Below are 13,723 nucleotides of genomic sequence, written 5' to 3'. Positions count from 1 at the left end.
GGGTGAATCTTTAGGTGTGGTGGTGAATTTCAGATTTCAATCTAAAGATATGCAAAGTGTACCTAGCTGGAGCTGCTGAAGTGTGCTGTGCTGTGTGGCTTTTTGGCTTTTGGCTTGTGCTTCTCTCTCTGTGTTTGGTCCTGTGAAGACAGGCCAGCTTCTTCTGACATTTATGGAACCTCCCCTGGATCTGTAAGCTTCAATAAAACCCTTCCTCCATAACTGTGTCTGGTCTGAAGGTTCATCTCAGTGAACCTGAAGCTGTCTGCTTCAGCCACCCTGTCTGGCATTCAATGTATCAATTTAAAAAAATATTTCTGTGTGGGTGTGTGTGAGACATAATTTGTGGGTACTAGGGAATCAAATTCCAGTCTAACAGTCTTTTTGAGCAAGCACCTTTAACTGCTGAGCCATTTCCGGAGCCCCGTATATACCAATTTTAATGTGGCCTTGGAGGAGTGTACAGGAAAGTACTGGGAACTGGAGGAAAAGCCATTTTCACTGCAAAGTGGAAAAGAACTTGGCTGAAATTTATCTGTGTTCCTGTGTTTATAAAACGCAAGACTTAAAGAATGATGAACTATAACTCAAGGACTTGGGAGATGACTCAGAGGTTAAAGGCACTTGAGTGCAAAGCCTGCCAGCCTCAGGCTTAGTTCTCCAGTAACCACATAAAGCTACATGTAAAAAGTAGCACATGTATTTGGAGTTTGTTTACAAGGCAACACACACATATAAATAAATAAATAATATTTTTAAAAGAAATTAAGAATTGAAAAAATGGCTCAATGTTTGCTTATGTCGCTAAGGATGACCTTGAACTTCTGATCATCCTGCTTCCACCTCTAAAGTACCAAGATTACAGGCATGCCCTACTCCTGGTTGGTGTGGTACTGAGGATTGAATTTAGGACTTCATGCAGGCCAATAAGATGCTCTACCCACTGAGCCATATCCCTATCCCAGGAGTATGATATTTGTAGCCATGAATTTTAGAATTACTAGGTTAGTGATAAAGGGTAATTAGGACAGGTATCTCCCCAGTTAAATGAGAGCACAAGAGTATCTAGAGAACAGTATTATTGGGAGATATAAAAGAAATATCTGTAAACACTTTGCCTGGCCAGTGTAAGGGCTCAAAAACATGATAGCAATGATTATTGGTATTATTGTGAAGGGACTTTTTCAGAAGTATAGCCTGATACATGGCTAATGAGTTGTCTGATAGCTTTATACAATTCCCACTCAGAATACTTTTCTTTTGTAGGTTACAATACTGACTCCTACTTCACTTTTCTAACAAGAGAGATGGAGTTAGCCCTTCAGATAGTTGCTGTTGGTTGCTTGTAAACAAAGTAATCCTTTAATCTCTTCTATCAGCTTATATTGCTCTGTCAAATTAAGTAAGCTTTTTAATTGTATGCAAACAATGTATATCACACAAACTAAGGGATGGAGAGAGGAAAGCATGGAAGTAAATCACTAAGCCTGAGGTAGGGCTAAGTGCTTGCAATAAAGCTCTTGAAATGTATCAGTGCCAGGGTTGGGTCCCCAGGCCCCATGGAAAAGCTGATAACTGTGATGTGGTTTCTGTATCCTGGCATACCTATGGTGAGATGAGATGTGGAGACAGCAGAAATTCTTGGAAGCTTATTTGAACCACCTAGCCTGGAAAATGGAGCAGTGACTAATGAGAGATCCTGACTGGAAACCAGGTGAAAGGCAAGGACTGACACCCCTAAAGTGAAAGTTGTACTCTAACATCCACATGTGCTGTATGGAATGTGCACCCATACTCCCATACATGGGTGCATACACACATCATATACACATACAAGTTTTTTAAAAAAGGATTAGAAGACCACATAGAGTGTGAGAAGAATATTTTGTTGATTACTGTTTCATTATTAAATGGGACTGTTGGTTGCATTCCATTAAATAGTACTATAAAATCTGGGTGTGGTGGCACATACTTATAATCCTAGCACTTGGGAGGTAGACATACAAGGATCAGGAGTTCAAGGCCAGTTTCCACTATATAGGGAGTTTGAGGCCAGCCTGGGCTACATGGTATCCTGCCTCAAATAAAAGTATTACAAATGATGCTCATTTAAATATAAGATTTTAAATTTTCAATGCATTTTTGCTTTATGCTCCCCAGCACCTAATATATATTCATAAAAATAAGTTCTAAAGACTATACCTACACGCCTACAAATTCGAATGAAACACTAACACTTTTAATGTTCCTTTCCCTTCTTTTGTATCATTTAAAATTGTTTTTACACGTCTGTCTCAGTAGTGTATTAACTGTTACCCTGACGAATGTTAACATAGTTCCTGTGTTTCCCCCAAAGGACCATAAAAAAGCAAGGTCTTCAGATTTAAGGCACAGATATAAATATACAACCCAGGTGTTTCTAAATTACCTTCCACCATTTCAAATGATCCTATCTTGTACTTGAATAGCTCTGGCAAAATATCTTAAACTGTAGTCTATGTTTGTACCAAGTTGTATTACACCCAGAGTAAATGCATAAAATAAAGCAAGTCCTGATGACATATTTATTTCCAGGCTAGTTCTGTCAGGTGAACTTTATAATCATATTTGAGAATCCAGCTGTAGAAAGGTATATATACCAGATAAATGACTACTGGGCATCTGCCAGACCACAGAGTCAAACTGCATAGCAATGGGAAAACTCCAAAATAGTCCTGGAGCAATTCATTCTTTTAGATTAAAATTTCCAATTAACCATGATTTTTGTTACTGTCAGTATAACAATCCTTTTTATGTCCATAAACATAAAATATTATAACTTTTTTCTGAAAATATCCCCTAAAAGTGATTTCTTTTCTGGTTTCTACACATCATGAGATTTGTAGAAAAAGTGTATCTAGAATATAAATGTCCTTTGTGTTCAATTGTAAACACATTTTCCTTCTCTGTTAATTCCAAAGACCTCCATCCTATACATATAAGAAATATAAGAAATGTTGACTCAACATCCTGGTGGATTATTTCTCTTACCAAATAGACAAGATGTCTTTGTGTGTTCTAGGCCTCAGTACTAGGAAGGCAAGAGGTTCAATCCTAAGCATCATATCCCTCCAATTAGGAAAAAAGTCCTTGATTACTCCACACACCTTAGACATGATATTTTGCATAGATTCACCCTGAATAGTTTTCTCTTCACCCAAAGCACATTCTGATTTTAGACCAATCTATTGAACAAATTTGTGAACCAGAAAAGCAGTTGGTCCTGTTTAATGGATCCTTTGTCTGAGACTTTTGGCAATTGAAATGTGAAGTACACAAAATATCTGCTGCTTTGGGGTTCATATATGTCAGTATGGGTGCACATTCCAAACAGTCCATGTGGATGTCAGAGGACAACATTCATTTTGGGGTGTCAGTCCTTGCCTTTCACCCAGGTTTCAGTCAGAATCTCTCATTACTAACTGCTCCATTTGCAAGGCTATGTGGTCTACATGAGTTTTCAGAAAATGGAAAGATTTTATTTATTTATTTATTTATTTGACAGAGAAAGGGAGGGAGGGAAAGAATGGACATGTCAGGGCCTCCAGCTGCTGCAAACAAACTCCAGACACATACACCACCTTGTACCTATGGCTTATATGGGTCCTGGGGAATCAAACCTGGGTCCTTTGGCATTGGAGGCAAACACCTTAACCATTAAGCCATCTCTTCAGTATTATTTTACTAGTTATTTATTTGCTTATTTTGTTTGTGGAGGCAGTGTCTTGCTCTAAATTCACTATGTAGTCTCAGGGCAACCTTGGCCTGACAATGATCCTCCTACCTCTGACTCTTGAGTGCTGGGATTAAAAATGTGCACCACCATGCCCAACTTGGAAGATTTTATTTTAAACTTCCATTTTAAATATGTTACTGAAATTAGAATGAATTATATTTTGTTAAAATGATGAAAAAATTAAATGTTAGCACTTTTAAGAGTCAATAAATGCAATGAAAAGACCTAACATATATTACATCTTGCTTGTGGGAAGAGATCTTATAAGATGTGGTTGATTTGATTAATGAAATGAGGAGAGTAGCCAGTTTTGCATATTCTAACAATAAGCCAATGCAGTTCCCTTTACTTTTGTTTACATTGTCATTAAATATGTAATCAACAGTGGCTTAAGAATCTTTAAGTACAAGTTGCTTAGTTTTTTTGTGTTGCCTTACTTTATGTGGAAATCCTATACTATCAACCTATCAACTAAACAGAAGACTGTCTTATTTGTTCGGCCCACTTATTTTTTTTTTCATGGTCCAAGCATGTGGTGATTTTTATTAAGAATAACTTTGGTTCTAAGAATTCCACCCTCAGTTCTGTAATACTTTCATTAAAAACAATTTTACAAGAGCAAATACAAAAAATATTAAGTTATGAAAACAAATCCATTAAGGCTCCCTTTATATATATATATATATATATATATATATATATATATATATATATATATATATATATATATTATATACTCAAATAGGTCAAGATTTCTCAGAGAAGAATAGAATCAACTGTTATAGCTTAGAAAACAACACTACTTTATAACTATTTTAACAAAACTACAGAGTGAAAAAATGGAGTCATTTTTTTGTCAAAAAGTGGCCCTAAGAACAAAACTGCTCAGCTGTTCATGGATCCTCAGGGTTTGGACAGTACAGTGTTAGGTACAAGCAGAGAGTGACTGCCTTTTAAATGCAGGCTCCAGAGCACAGCTCACTGCCCGCTTTTTTTCCTGTTGCTTTTGCTTTTGAGCTATATCTCAGTTCATAACTGCCTTCACCAGTGTTGGCTTCCTTCATCATTTTAGATATATAACAATAGCAGTGTGTGGACTCAGCTACTGAGAAGAAAGTAAGGAGGGACTGGGTTGCTTTGTAACTTCTATATTTGAAATTTTCTCTAATGAGCTTGTACAAACTATACTTTCTTTAGTTAATAAAGACATTTGTTAACGAAGCAAAACTTCTATTTTAAAAATGCTTAAATATACCTATCTCTATCCTTTTATTCAATTTGCGATCACAGCCCAAATGAGACTGCTTCCCAACATTAGGGAGGGTCTTTCCACTTCAGTTAATTTAGAAATTCCCTCAGAAACATGTCTATATATTTGTTTCCTGGTGATTCTACATGTTGACATGCCTAACTACCACAATAAGTAACACATACTCAGCCACTACATACCCTGGAAACATATCCATAAAGTAAGAACACCTACTACCCAAGATGTGTAGCAGTATTTATCTTGGCAATTTTTATATTAATGAATGTTATAAACTACTGGAATACACAATAGGGTAATGAACTCAAAGGTTATGATATTATGGCTAGCACACTAAAGCAAGGATAAATGTTTGCTGAACTAGAATACAATACTTTAAAACTGAACATTTTGAGTTTACATTTTAGAACATACCTTAATAATGTGAAAACACTCATTATTTCTACAAAAGAAATCACACCTATAAAAATCATTTTCAGAGCTAGGGAGATGGCTTCACGGTTAAGGCACTTGTCTGTGAAGCCTAAGGACCCATGTCTGATTCTTCAGATCCCATGTAAGTCAGATACAAAAAGGTGAGGCAAGCACAAGGTCCCGCTAGATGGCACAAGGATCGGGAGTTCAATTGTAGTGGCTGAGGCCCTGCCACACCAAGTTTCTCTGTCTCTCTCTTGCTTTCTCTAAAAACAAAACAAACCATATCATCCACATAAATGCAGATAAAAGTGTAGGAAGACAAGATACACCAAAATATTAATAGAGAAGTCAGGCATGGTGGCACCCTCCTTTAATCCCAGCACTAGGGTGGCAGAGGTAGGAGGATTGCTGTGAGTTGGAGGTCACCCTGAGACTACATAGTGGATTCCAGATCAGCCTGGACTAGAGTGAGACTCTATCTCAAAAACCAACAACAACAACAAAGAAAAAGAAAAAGAAGAAGGGCTGGAGAGATGGCTTAGTGGTTAAGCACTTGCCTGTGAAGCCTAAGGATCCTGGTTGGAGGCTTGATTCCCCAGAACCCATATTAGCCAGATGCACAAGGGGGTACATGCGTCTGGAGTTCATTTGCTGTGGCTGAAGGCCCTGGCACGCCCATTCTCTCTCTCTCTCTCTCTCTCTCTCTCTGTTTATTTCTCTTTCTGTCTGTCACTCACAAATAAATAAATAAAAATAAACCAAAAATATTTTTTTTAAAAAAAAAGGAGGAGGAGGAGGAGAACAAAATCAATAGAGATTATTTCTGGGTAAAACTTGCCCTTGAACTTTTGTACATTTGAAAAATAAAAATAAAATGAACATATTACTTTGAGCATGTTAAACATTAACATGTGTTATAGATTTATACTAAAATCATTAACATATATATTATTTTAATAAAAAAAATGAAGGTTGAAACTATAATAAGTATTCTTATCTAAAATATTTTAGTTTACAACTCTTTTGACCTAAGGGTAGAGGATGTTATTTGTAATTCATCCAAAGCCAGCCTTAAGAATTTAACAAGACAGCTCAGTAGTCTATTTTTACCATAAATCTATCTTGAGCAAGACTGGTGATAGCCTAAAGGTTAACATATATTCATTAGCATTTTTTACTAAGTCAGAGAACAACATAATCCAAATAGTTTTTATCCTTTTGCTAAACCTCAAAAAGAGAAAGAAAAAAGACATGGACTACCTTTTGAACTTTTTCCCTCTAGTTTCTCAAAACAACATTTTTAGTTCCCATGAGTAAAGTACATTCTTAAAGCTATAAAGTCTGAGAACATTATCCTGGGGGAAAATGTTATTGCTAAACTACCAATATATTTTAACACAGACTACTTTTATAACTTTGAAGATACAGAAAAACAATTTAAAAGCATATGTCTCCTTCAGGTTTTACAACTTATGAACAACTAAAACTGCTAAAAGCAAAAGGTAAAACTTTGCTAAAAGTTTTCCTAACTAGTTTTTTTTTTCTTTTTCTTTTTCTTTTTTAGCTTTTGGAGGTAGGGTATTGCACTAGCCCAGGCTGACCTGGAATACACTATGTAATCTCAGGGTGGCTTTGAACTCATGGTGATCCTCCCTACATGTGCCTCCCAACTGCTGGGAGTAAAGACATGTGCCACCACACCCAGCTCTTAACTAGTTCTTATTACACATGAAATTTTCTTTTTTGAGTAAACCATTTACCTATATTATTTCTATATTCATTCTGACTCAACTTCTTGAAAAAATGGGTAAGTATAATTGCTGTTACACTTTTTTTTTTTTTTTAACTCAGCCTGACCTGGAAATCACTATGTAGTCTCAGGCTGGCCTCGAACTCATGGTGATCCTCTTACCTCTGTCTGCCAGGTACTCGGACAAAAGGTGAGCACCACCATGCCCAGCTTGCTGTTATACTTTGTATCTTATGTGTAAACGTGAATGCATTATCAAATAGTTTTCTATGCCATAGCACAATAAGAAGCTGTTTCAATTTATATTGCTAAATAATGCTTGGACTTGAAAAGTTAAGAGTAAGTGATTTTGTTGTTGTTGTTTGAGATAGATCTATGTAACTCAGGCTGGCCTCAATTTCACAATCTTTCCACCTCAACCTCCTGAGTGCTGAGAATCCAGGTGTACAGTACAAAGCTCTAACTGCATCAATACTCTCCATGCTTTGTGCACAATGGAATCCACTTGAGTTGCATGATAATCTTGTACATGTGTGTGGTAGTTTGAATAGGTGGCCCCCAATATATTCAGTGTTTATTAGTTTGTAGTTTGCATTTGCAGCCACCTGGCTGGAGGCAGTATCACTGAGCAGATCTTGAAGTGTAGTGATACGTTTGAGATTTCAATGTAAAGATATGCAAAGTGGGCCTAGCTGGAGTTCCTGATATGTGCTGTGCTGTGTAGCTTTTGGCTTTTTGACTTGTGCTTCTCTGTGCTTGGTCCTGTGAAGGCAGGCCAGCTTCTTCTGCCACTATGGAACTTCTGGATCTGTAAGCTTCAATAAATCTCTCTTCCTCCATAACTGTACCTGGTCTGGAAGTCCATCTCAGTGAACCTGAAACTGTCTGCTACAATGTGTCAAAGTATTATGGCTAGAAACTAATAGTTATTGAAAAGCATTTCCTTGTCATAAGAAGTAATTTATTTCCTAACAATTACACAGAATTTTATGAGTACAGTGGTTTATCTATACAAAAGGCTTTTTACAATGTTGACATGCTTACTTACACAATTTTAAAGTTGATGGTTAGGCCTGGCTTTGGATGAAGCTTTTTCTAGCATTGCTAGGAAAAGTACTAGAATTTTTTTTTTCTTTTACAGGCATATGAAACCATTCCTAACACTTTCATTTTCATCTTTACTTGTGTATATTGTAGTATGCATGATGTATGCAGATGTGTGTATGTGTACAGATGCATGTATGTGAGAAGGCCAAAGGATGTCACTGTGCATCACTCTTCTGCCTTATCTCCTTGAGACAATCTTTCCCTGAACCTGGACCTCATCATTTTTCAGCAAAAGTACCTGATGAAGGAGCCCACTAATCCTTCTGTCTCCAGCATCCTCAGTGCTGACATTACAGGTGTGCATGGCTGTGCACCACCTTCTACATGGGTGCTGGGGATCAAGCTCAGGTCCACATGCTTGTACAGAAAGTACTCTTACCCACTAAGGCATCTCCCCTGCTCACAAACACTATCTTACCATTATTTCCATGAGGCAGATGTTTTTACTCAGGTAAAATTAAACTATAAGTACTAGACTCACATTTTCACATAACACTATACAGAGAGAGTCTCTTCTCATAGCTACTGTGGAAAGGAAAAGTTTTTTCTCAAAGACTAAGCAAAAGTTCCTTTCCTACTCCTACCTTTTATCTGTCAATCAATGCCCAGAGTGAGAAAAGCTGTAAGGAGAATAAGCCCATTACTGAATTCTCCAACATCCTGGTAATAACTCCAATTTGTTTAGTTGGTTTCGGGACCTTCTCCTTTACAACACACTTACTTGCTTTGCATTACAGATAAAGAATATAACTGTTATAAATTACTATATTTTCTAGTAAATTACTATATTTTCTAGTAAACATAGTAGAAATCACAAATCCTTATTGTTCTCATAAAATGGTCTCAGATCTTAGATCTTTTCTCCATTCTGAATTACCTTAAATTATGGTATAAATAACCAGACTTTGACTGGAATTATTTTCACTCAAATTATAAATTACCTGAGTACAAAATCTTTATTGTATCATCTTAACATGAAGATCACATGCTGCTCCATTTATTTGGTTTTCTTTAATGTTTTCATTTATAATGTTCTCTATAAAATTCACATGTGGGGCTGGAGAGATGCTTTCAGAGGTTAAGACACTTTCCTGCAAAGCCTAACAACCAGGGTTCAATTCCCCAGTACCTATGTAATCAAAGTGGCACATGTATCTGGAGTTCATTTGCAGTGGCCAGAGGCCCCAGTGTGCCTGTTTTCTTTCTCATTGAAAAAAAAAAAAATAAAATTCACATGCATCTTACATGTTTCTAGATACTTTTATTTTCAAGATAGGGTCTCACTATGCATCCAGACAGGCCTTAAACTCATGATCCTTCTGCCTCAGTCTCCCTAGTGCTGGAATTATAGACATGTATGGGCCACTACACCCAGCCTCCTGAACACTATTCCCTGTTTCTTTTATGTAACTCATGTAGATAAATCTCCATCCACTGCTTCTATATAGAATTTGTTTTTCATAAATTGTCTAGCCACAGATCTGCCAAATTCCATTAATTCTAAAAATCAGCATATAGTTTGTTTTTATTCCCTACTTACATGAACTTCATGAATATCAGAGACAAAAGAGAAATGTTACAAAAAGCAAAACAGTGGGACACATATCCTCATTACAGTGATAAGACAGGCTGTAGAGAAGATGCAGCTGACTTGATCAGAAACAATGTAACCCACAAGATATGGTTATCTATAAAGTTGAAAGATTAAGTAAATAAACAAATCTACATATCTAAACTTGGAACCCAGCAAAAACATCTTTTGAAGATAAAGGTGAAATGCTTTTTAAGGAATTCATCAACAACAAACTAACATTATACATGTATCAAAAAAGTAAAAGGAAGCCGGGTGTGGTGGCACACATCTTTAATCCCAGCACTTGGGAGGCAGAGGTAGTCGGATCACCGTGAGTTTGAGGCCACCTTGAGACTCCATAGTGAATCCCAGGTAAGCCTGGGCTAGAGTGAGACCTTACCTCAAAAAACAAACAACAACAACAAAAAAAAGTAAAAGGAAGTCATTCAGGCACACAGAAAATGATGTTGGAAGGAACTATGTATCTACACAAAGGAATAGTAGCACCAGAAATGTTGCATCCATTTTTAAAAAACTTTTTTGCATGGGTATGGTATGTGGTGTGGTGTGGGCAGCTGGGTGGTGTGTGTGCATTGTATATGCATGTATGGCATCCCACGCATGTACGGCATCCCACGCATGTACGGCATCACACATACCCCCTCCTGCAAACATCCACATGTTTTTTGAGACAGTGTCTGTCACTGATTCTGGAACTTGCCATTTTCAAGAGTCCCAGTGATTCTCCCATCTCTGCCTCCCACAGAACTGGGATTAGAGACATGCATGGCCAAGTCAGCTTTTACATGGACACTGCTTAATTGCGCTTAGGTGGTTTCAATGCTTCAGTGGAAATGTTCTTACTGAGCCATATCCCCAACCCACATTTTTAGAAACTGTTAAAAAAAATACTGACAACTCCTTAAAAGATAATAGCCTGCTTATTGCAAAAATTAATGCTGTTTTTAGAGTTTATGACATATGCAAAACAAGTGTTGCAAAAAAAAAAAAAAGGTGTTTGAAGGTGGGACATGGTGGTACATACTGATATCCCAGTACTTGGGAAGGCTGAAGCAAGATTGCTAGCTTAGCCAGAGCCTCAGAGGCCCCCAACACCTCAGCACTGAAGCAGACCAAAAATGAACCCAACATGGCTCAGGGAAATTTTGCGGAAGAGGGGGCGGAAAGAATGTCAGAGTCACGTGTTGGGTCATGATATGCAGAGACATTTATTGTACCAATAACTGTGGGCTAACTCCACAATGCATGACCCATTTACATCAACAAGGAGGGTCCACTGGGAGGGGTTAGATCATGGATGAACCTAAACAATGGTACCAAACTGCCTGTATTTGCTGAAAAGAAAACTAATAAATTAAATTAAAAAAAATAAAACAAAAATGATCCAAAGAAAAATAAGATTGCTAGCTCCAGTCTAGTCTGGGGTACAAAGTGAGACCTTATCTAAAAATACAATAAAAATCAGAAAAAATAAATGTTTGCAAGGCAAAGTATATGGTTATAAGTGAGACAAGATTTTGGGGGTTCAAGGAGGGCTTATGAACCTTAACTTCTGGGTACTTTGTTAACAAAAAATTGAGAAAACAGACTGAGAAGGATAAATTATAAGTTACTAAGTTTACATAGGGAGAAATTATGAATTGAGAGGTTTATTTAGGGGAAATTGATATCTAGGAAAAGACTGGAGTAGTTAACACATACACATGGAAGAGAGGACCTAGAAGTACCTTCAAATAAAAGACCAGAGAGGATTAGGAAACAGTGAAGGACTAAGAAAAATTATACATGTAATTGAAATGAAATGGTACCCCAAACCATGACACAGATAGAAGGCAAGCAGAAAAATACTTAGGTTGGGAAAAGTACTCTCTCCTTCCCAGCCAAGTTGGGAAAGGGAGACAGACTTGCATGCATGTTCACAGGGCATAAGGAGAGGGCTGGGCCAGATAGGTAACCTCCTTTACTTAGATATCCAAGTCATTTTCTACAAACTAAATGAATCCTCATGCCCCCACATTGCTGCTGATGTCAGCACTGTACTGGGTTGGGTCCACCTTTGTATAAGGAATCTGCCACATTTTGGCAGAAAAGCACAAGGGACACAACATCTCAATTTTACTTCTGCAGTTTGAAATCCCACACTACCTCCACCATATTGGCCTTGCCTTATTTGGCTCCACAGGAAGGAGCCAAACCTGGGGATTGTTAAACTACACATTAAAGCTACAATGTTACTTGAATTAAGTGTTGTAGTTTGCAAAATTGACAAGGTCCTTTTAGTTTCTAATGCTTCCCCAAATGTTGATCAATTACATAATGCTATAAGTAAAGAATGGCATAAAAGTCTTTAAGCTTTATTTTACACGGAAGGTGTTATGTGTTAAAACATTACATTAGAACAGCACCAACATGGTAAAACTAGTGAGATTGTCCTACAATTTTCATAGAACTGATGTTACTTTTTTTCAAACTCAGTGAGTGTACCTCTCTAAAGACTTTACAACTGTTCTTTGGCATCTAAGAGCAAGTACATAAATACTAACAAATAGCCCCAGCTATTGACACCTTTGTTGGTGTACAAGTTTTAAGGGGTGGAACTAATGAAAACACCAGTTAGCTAAAGTTTATGTACCTCTGGGGGTAATCAAAAGTGGCCAGTCTATTGTTACAAACTACTTATCAAATTACCTATGAGAAAGAAAAAATTCTAAAAGAGAAGAAATAGTTTGGCAATCTCTTTAATAAATTCAATGGGTCATATTTGCTTTACTTTTCCAAAAATTATCTTTTCGAAACAACAGCTTCTTTGTAAATGCAATTGTATGCTATTATTATGAGTTGACTTAATTAGGTCTTATTTAAATTGTTACATATATTTATATTCTAAATTTCTATTTGATAATATAGATTACAAATTTTAGGGCTGAATTAGAATTAATTAGAAATGAATTAGAACTTAAGTGTACTTCCTGTGCAAGCATGAGGTCCCCAGATGGCCTGAGACCACTTAAGTTCAAATCTCCAGAAAATACACTAAAACAGCTGGGTGTGGTCACATGCCTGTAACCCCAGCCCACAGGGGATCAGAGGCCTGAGAACCACTAGAGCTCTGGCATCAAGGTCAAGCTCTGGGATCAGTAAGATACTAGCTCAAAAGAGTTGAAGAGTAGTGGAGTGAGACACCCAACCTCCCACTCTGGCCACTTCAGGTGAGCACATGGGGCACCACAAGGGCACATACATGTGTATACACCACACACACATGCACACACACTCACAAGCACACAAAAAAATTAAAATTTCACTAGATGCATTTTGTACATTGTATGTGGCTTATATTAGAAATGTGTCAAATCTTCTAATTTTTATATGTTTAAACTATATACAAAGATGATAAAGACACAAAGGAAAACTTACTTTTTTTCTAACTTTCACAAGAACATTTTTATGTTTCTTTTTAAAATTGTCTCCCATATTAAGACTCACTGGTGCATTCATGACCCCATAGAGAATACCCATAATTCCATGGAAGATGGCCCTCAGGAGAGAGGGAATTTGTGTGAAACTGATGGCAATGAGAATAAGCAAGGTTCATACTATAAAGTTCATACTACTAAAATACTCTAAAAAAAGGGACGGAGCCATTCTTCACCACAAGGTGGTGCTATAATTCCATGCTGGGAATGATATTTTAGAAGGTACCTGATAAGATACTGTTAGCTTTGTCAAAACTATAATCTCTTGGTTTCTATAAAAGTAGTTGTAATTGTAAAAGTAATGCTAAGAGGATTCATTAATTCATTATTGATTTAA

The sequence above is a fragment of the Jaculus jaculus genome, chromosome 1 (assembly GCF_020740685.1).
Source record: "Jaculus jaculus isolate mJacJac1 chromosome 1, mJacJac1.mat.Y.cur, whole genome shotgun sequence".
Classification (NCBI taxonomy): domain Eukaryota; kingdom Metazoa; phylum Chordata; class Mammalia; order Rodentia; family Dipodidae; genus Jaculus; species Jaculus jaculus.
The sequence above is the reverse complement of the archived record's forward strand: the minus strand, read 5'-3'. Positions refer to the sequence as shown.